This window comes from Corvus brachyrhynchos, unplaced genomic scaffold (assembly GCF_000691975.1).
Source record: "Corvus brachyrhynchos isolate BGI_N302 unplaced genomic scaffold, ASM69197v1 scaffold706, whole genome shotgun sequence".
In the NCBI taxonomy this organism is placed as follows: Eukaryota; Metazoa; Chordata; class Aves; order Passeriformes; family Corvidae; genus Corvus; species Corvus brachyrhynchos.
Genome location: NW_008238371.1, coordinates 278,193 through 284,186, shown reverse-complemented (window position 1 = coordinate 284,186; position 5,994 = coordinate 278,193).

Sequence of the window (5,994 nt, the reverse complement as noted above, 5' to 3'; positions counted from 1 at the left end):
AGCCTCCCAGCACGGCTGCAGCCCCTGCCCTGGCCCGGCACAGGCGGTTCCCTGGTGCTGAAGCCCTGGGACAGGAACAACAACCACAGGGGCTCGCACATCCAGGCCAGCCATTCTCTGCTCTTGAGAGCTTCCACAGCCAGCCATCTCAGATACTGAGCCCAACCCCAGAACCCCATGAAGATCCAGTTTTGCACAGGGCACAGCTGCAATCCCAGTCAACAGCACAAGGGCTATGTGGTTCCCTGGGTGTCCAGCCTTGGGAACCTCTGCTCTGGTTTGACAGTGAGTCCGTGGGGCAAGGGAGCTCCTATGCCTGTGCTGTGGTAGCAACACCCATGGCAAAGCCACCAGAGGTTCCTGGAGAGGGGGAAGGCTCTCTCCAAGGTTTTGCTGGGGCATCAATTGCTCAGAGGCTTGATAGGGAGTTTGGGTCACAAAGGGTCCACCCAGCCGTTGGCACCTTCCCTGGGAGACACAGCTTGGGAGAGCAGGAAATATCCCTGACAGCCAGAGCTGACTCCACCTTCCTGGGTGCCCTCCCTGATGCCATAGCAAGGGCTGGGCCTCTGTGCTGCCTGGGGAGCAGTGCTCCCTCCCCATGTCCCTTCCCTCTTTGGCAGGTACACTCTGTTCACCTGGGGTGTGGGGTCCATGCTCAGCCTGTACAGCTGAGTCCTCCTGCGGTGCCCTGGAGCTTCAGAGCACTGGGGGGTGGCTGTTCCTGCCCCATGGCTGTTGGCTCCAGTTGGCTTGTGTGGCCAACAGACACAGACACAGCTCAGATCAGAGCAACCATTTGGACAAAGCTGTGCTTCTAGCTGTCCTTGGTGGGTGCCTCTTTCCACAGAAATATTTGCTGCAGGTCCCAAGACAGTTCTGCGGGATCCTTTCAGGATTTGGTTTCTCAGCACAGCTGGCTTCCACTGCAGGACACCTGCCTCTGCCCCTGCACCACTGACCTGGAAACAAGAAAGTATCCTCAGGAACTGCCTGGCCTGGTGTTGCTCACAGCATCCCCAGCATGGATTTGTCCTGTTCAGGTAGCAACACCTGCTGGCATTCCCTCTGGATCAGGGGAGTAAATGTCCTTTGGCAGCAGCCCCCAGTGCCCTGCTCTGAGGAAAACTGTCAGCTCCCTTTTCAACAGGCCAGGTTAGAGCTGCCTGCACCTGCACCTCTTCTCCCTCCTCAGGTGGGTGTTGGTCTGAGACAGGGACTGAGCTGTGTTACGTGGCAGCAAAGGGGACACAGCTGTTTGCAGCGACTGCAGTGGCTCTTGCACATGAACTGTACTCATGTCTCTGTGTGGGAGGGCAGGAGGCAGGGTAAAGCCATTTTGCAGCTACAAGCAGGGCTCTGCCACTACAAATGTGTCCACATGAGGGGTCTGTGCCACTGCAGCCGATCACAGCACAGCAGTGCACGTTAACCACAACACTCCAGAAAGTGTCCACAGATCTAGGGTTGGGGCAGTGATATTGAAAGGAGGCAAGTTTTGTTTTAAGGTCCAAGAAGTCCCTTATTCCCACTGGGCATTTCTAACTGACACTGGCTTGATATGTCCTGCCCCAGTGGCAGCACTGGTTTATTGTGTCTTTAACCCACCTCCCCCACTGTACAGGCCACTGCCCACCCGAAATGCGTGTGCAGAGTACTCCCGCTCCATTGCATGCTCATCCACCGACTGCTGCTGAGGTGGATACAACACCTACAGTTTTCAGCTGCATGGAAGATTTTTTTGTTGTTGTTTTTGTATTAGACCAGTCCCAGAGCCTGTACGCACTGCAGCCCTACAAACAGCCATGTTAAAATCCCCACAAATGCTGCAGAGGTGCAGCTCTGTGTACTGCTGCTGGAGGTGACAGACTCATGCTGTCACCAGCGCTGCTGGAGAGAGCTGCAGAGCAGCAGAGTGTTCCTGGTACCGAGCAGAGCAGAGCAGAGCTCCCTGTGAACCCTGAGCATTGTGACAGCTCTGGTGCCTCCTGCACAGCGGAGAGCAAAGCACTGCACAGCGAGCACGGTGCATGGCACTGCCCACACTGCACAAAGCAGCTGTGGTCTGTCCCCAGAGGGGAGAGCTGTGGGGGCCCCCATGAGCTGGAGCTCTGGGTGCTGTGTCAGACTGGGGTTGGTGGGAGGACAGCCGCAATGAAAAACTGGGCAGTAAAGACAGACCTGGGGCAATTGAGCCGTGAAGCTGGATGGGGCCTTGGGAGGTCTCTGCTCCAACACCTGCACAAAGCCTGTCCCATTCAAGATGCTGAAGAACTTGCCCATCTGACTTCCAGTATCTCCAAGGGCGGGCAACCCCTCCTCTTCGGGCCCCTGTACCACTGTCCAGCCACCTTCTTAATATGTTTTTTTCCTTGCATCTGTTTGGAATTTCCCATCTACCAGCTTCTGGCTGTTATCCTGTGTGCTGGGGAAGGAATGCAAACACACAGGCTGGTACACATGCACACGGGCACACACGTGTGCACACACACAGACACAGGTGCAGACACACAGAGAAATACATATGGTGTGTATGCATTTATGGACATGTGTTTGTTTATATAAATATGTTTATATACATATACATGCATTATACACATATATACATGCAGTCATATGAAATTGCCTAAGGACGGCAATTTCAGCATTTACAAGGGAATTCTCCCTACCCAAACCTGTACACTTGTTTAGCTGTATGGTGGTTCTTAAAGAACTGGGAAAGGAGCAGGGATTGCATCCACAGAGTGTTTATTCACTCAGCACAACAAAGCTGGTTCTCAGCATTCCCTGACAAGGTGCTTGTATGAAGATGTGATGGCCCACAATATGGTGCTGGTGTTATTCATTAGCCAGTGGCTACAGGGATAGCTCAGGTGCAGGAGAGAAACAATGGGCAGGAGAGAAACAATTTCCCAATGGCTGGCACCTGGGAAGGGTCATGATCTCCCTCTGACCACTCCCCAACTCCTTTGCACCCTGTCCCCACCAGCCAGGCTGGAACTGCCCCCAAGGCTTTGGGAGTCCCTGTGCTGTGGGCATCTGCACCCGCCCGGAGGCCCGACAGCCATGAATGGGCACAGACAGGGTGCAGGTGTTGTAGTGGAGTGTGTTGGTTGGTGCTGCACCTTACTGAGCACAGGCCAAGGGAGCTCGGAGCTGTCACACCTGTGCCTTTTCTCCCAGAGACAAAGCTGACTGGACACATGATGGGACAGCCCTGTGGCAGGATCTCTGCTCTGGCCATCTCTCCTGAAGGCACCTCTGCACGTGCTCAGCATGTGATTCCAGCAGCCTCAGGGCTGGGCGGTGCTGCCCCATGCCCTGCTGCTGACCACCTACAGATCCCCAGGAGGCTGTGCCTGCTCAGCTGGAGCTCCAAGAAGGCCTGTGGGGCTTCTGTTGTAAGTTGTACCCTGTGGGCCTTTTTCTGGCTGTGCCCAGGCTCTCTGGGAAGTGCTGCAAACCTGTGGTCTGGCTGGTTCCCAGCCTGAGGCTGCATATCGTGGATTTACTCATGGCACGAGTCTGCATCCCTGGCTCCTGTCCTGTGGCACCCACCTCCCTCCCCCTTGCTCCAGCCTCAGCTCGATGGTGTGAGTGCTGCTGGCTGCCTGGGGTGGGGTCCTCATGGTGCTGCCACGGAGCTGCAGTGGTCACTGCTGCTGCTCGGGCCATGTAACACAGGGACAGTCCCACTGTGCTGCTTGCTGCCCTGGCACGGTCCTCTGGTGTACAGCAGAGCAGAGGGTTGGCCTGTGTCCTCCCTGGCATCAGCCTGAACACAGACACCGGACTCCTGCTCCCAAAACCAGACACAGTGCCCCTAAACACAGACACAGAGCTCCTGCCCCTAAGCATGGACACAGCTCCTGCCCCTGAGCACAGACACAGCTCCTGCCCCTAAACACAGACACAGAGCTCCTGCCCCTAAGCATGGACACAGCTCCTGCCCCTAAACATGGACACACACCTCTTACCCTGAACACGGACATGGAGCTTCTGCTTCAGCCCGTCCTGGCCTGGGGCCATGTGAAGCCACATTGGTCACCTTGGCACCCAGATGTGCTCCAGCATTGGGGTAATGCTGGGCTGGGGCAAGGCAGGACAGGGCACAAGTGGTGCTGCTGGTGGGGTCTGGCCCACTGCGGGGTGGAGGCTCCTTGGGATGGTGTCAGAGCCTGCGGGGATCTGGTGGAATTCCCTGCCCCAGGGTGCCAGCAAAGGGGCATCACTGGGATCCCCAGCGCCTGTTTGCAATATGCAGGCAGCAGCAGGGCACAGGGCCTGTTTTCACAGGGCTGTGTGCCCACAGCAGTGCCACTGCCAGCAGGACCTGGCCAGGGGTCTGGGTGCCTTGAGGGGACTGCACCCCCCACAAGTACTGCATAGGCCGTGGGGAGCTGCTCCGGGCTGTGTGGCCCCAGACCCTGGATGTTGATGATCTCCGTGGGCTCCTTCCAGCTCAGGGTATTCATGGTTTTGATTCCAGAGCTGTCTCCGCATGGCTCCTGGTGGCCTGGTCATCGCTTACAGCCCCGACTCCAGCCCCAATGCCGCAGGCAGAGTGTGGGGGCAGGCAAGGGGTCTTCTGGGGTCAGAGCTGGGTCCAGGCAGGGTACCCGGGGGCTTGGGGCAGGGCTGGGATGGGAAGGGAGGCGCCAGGGCTGGGTAGGGCGGGATCCCGCGCGGGAGATGATGTATGGGCAGATGTATCAGATCGCACAAGATAAACAAGCAGTGAATTTCATCAGGGCCCATCATGGCTTTAATTTGGCTGCCTAATGAGTCAGATCCAGCCGCGCAGATAAAAGTTGTCAGAGCCGCAGCCCTAATGAATTTCTTGCCACTTGTAATCAAGGCAGCTTGTCTGAGGGGGATGATTAATGGGCCCCAGAGGAGCTGCCGTCCCTCGGCTTCCATTCCCGCTAATGCAGTCGCCAGGAAATTAACCAAACCCAGCACTGGGCTGGGGCCAGGGCCGGTGTGGGGGCACCCATGGGCACCACGAGGGGACGGGAATGAGGGGTGACATGGGTGTAGGGCCCGGACTGGAAGTGGGACCAGGACCAGGACCAGAGCCAGGACCAGGATGAGGATGATGACATGGGCACACGCAGCCCGAACACACCAATGAGTGGAGGGGCTGGTGGAGGGGCTGGGGCCACTGTCTGCAGACCCCAGCGAGATAGCCTCTGCCACAGGAGAGGCACAAGGAGGAGGCAACAGGGGTTTGGCAGGGATAGCTGGGGTAGCTGTGGCAGGTGGGGGTGTCCTGGCACCTCCCTTCCTTGCAGACTGCCACACAGGCTTGGGGCCCAAGGCCTGTGCCCAGTCCCAGTGCAGCAGAGCCTGGACCCCAGCACAGCACAGAGACACCGGAACCCCGAACTGCAGTTTGTGGTGTGGCCTGGGGTGCACCCTGGAACTGCCAGCACTGGGGCTCTGCTCTGCCCACAGCTATGAGAAGCATGCAAAGTTAGGGCTGGCAGAGCAGACACACGGCTCCCTTCACTGTTCAGGGGTCTGCCTGTGCCTTGGGACGCAATGACACCCAGTATTCTGTAGCCATAGCAGACTCCTCACTTGCCCTGGCAGCCCATCATTCCCTGCCCATCTCTGCCTTGCCCCATCCCAGCTTCACACTCGCTGTCCTGTGCACAGGGACCAGCTGGCCCAGCATTCATGCCCTGCATGTTCCCTCTCCAGCACACCCCTCTGCTGTGCCCATCTCCCATCCCACCAGAGCTGTGCATTCCTCTGGGGCCATGTTCTGGCATTGTCCCTCAGTGCCCAGGGTTGGCACATCTCCCCTCCACCCCTCAGCACTCTGCAATGTTCCAGGGGCCCAGTTTGGCACAGGACTGCTGTTATCAGAGCCTGAGCCGGAGGAGAAGAGGCTGAACGCTTGTCAGTGTGGGATGGAGAGTCACCAGACCCAGGTGCAAACCAGGGCTGCACCGGAGGCCCCAAAGGCAGCACACTGAGACGCTGGCC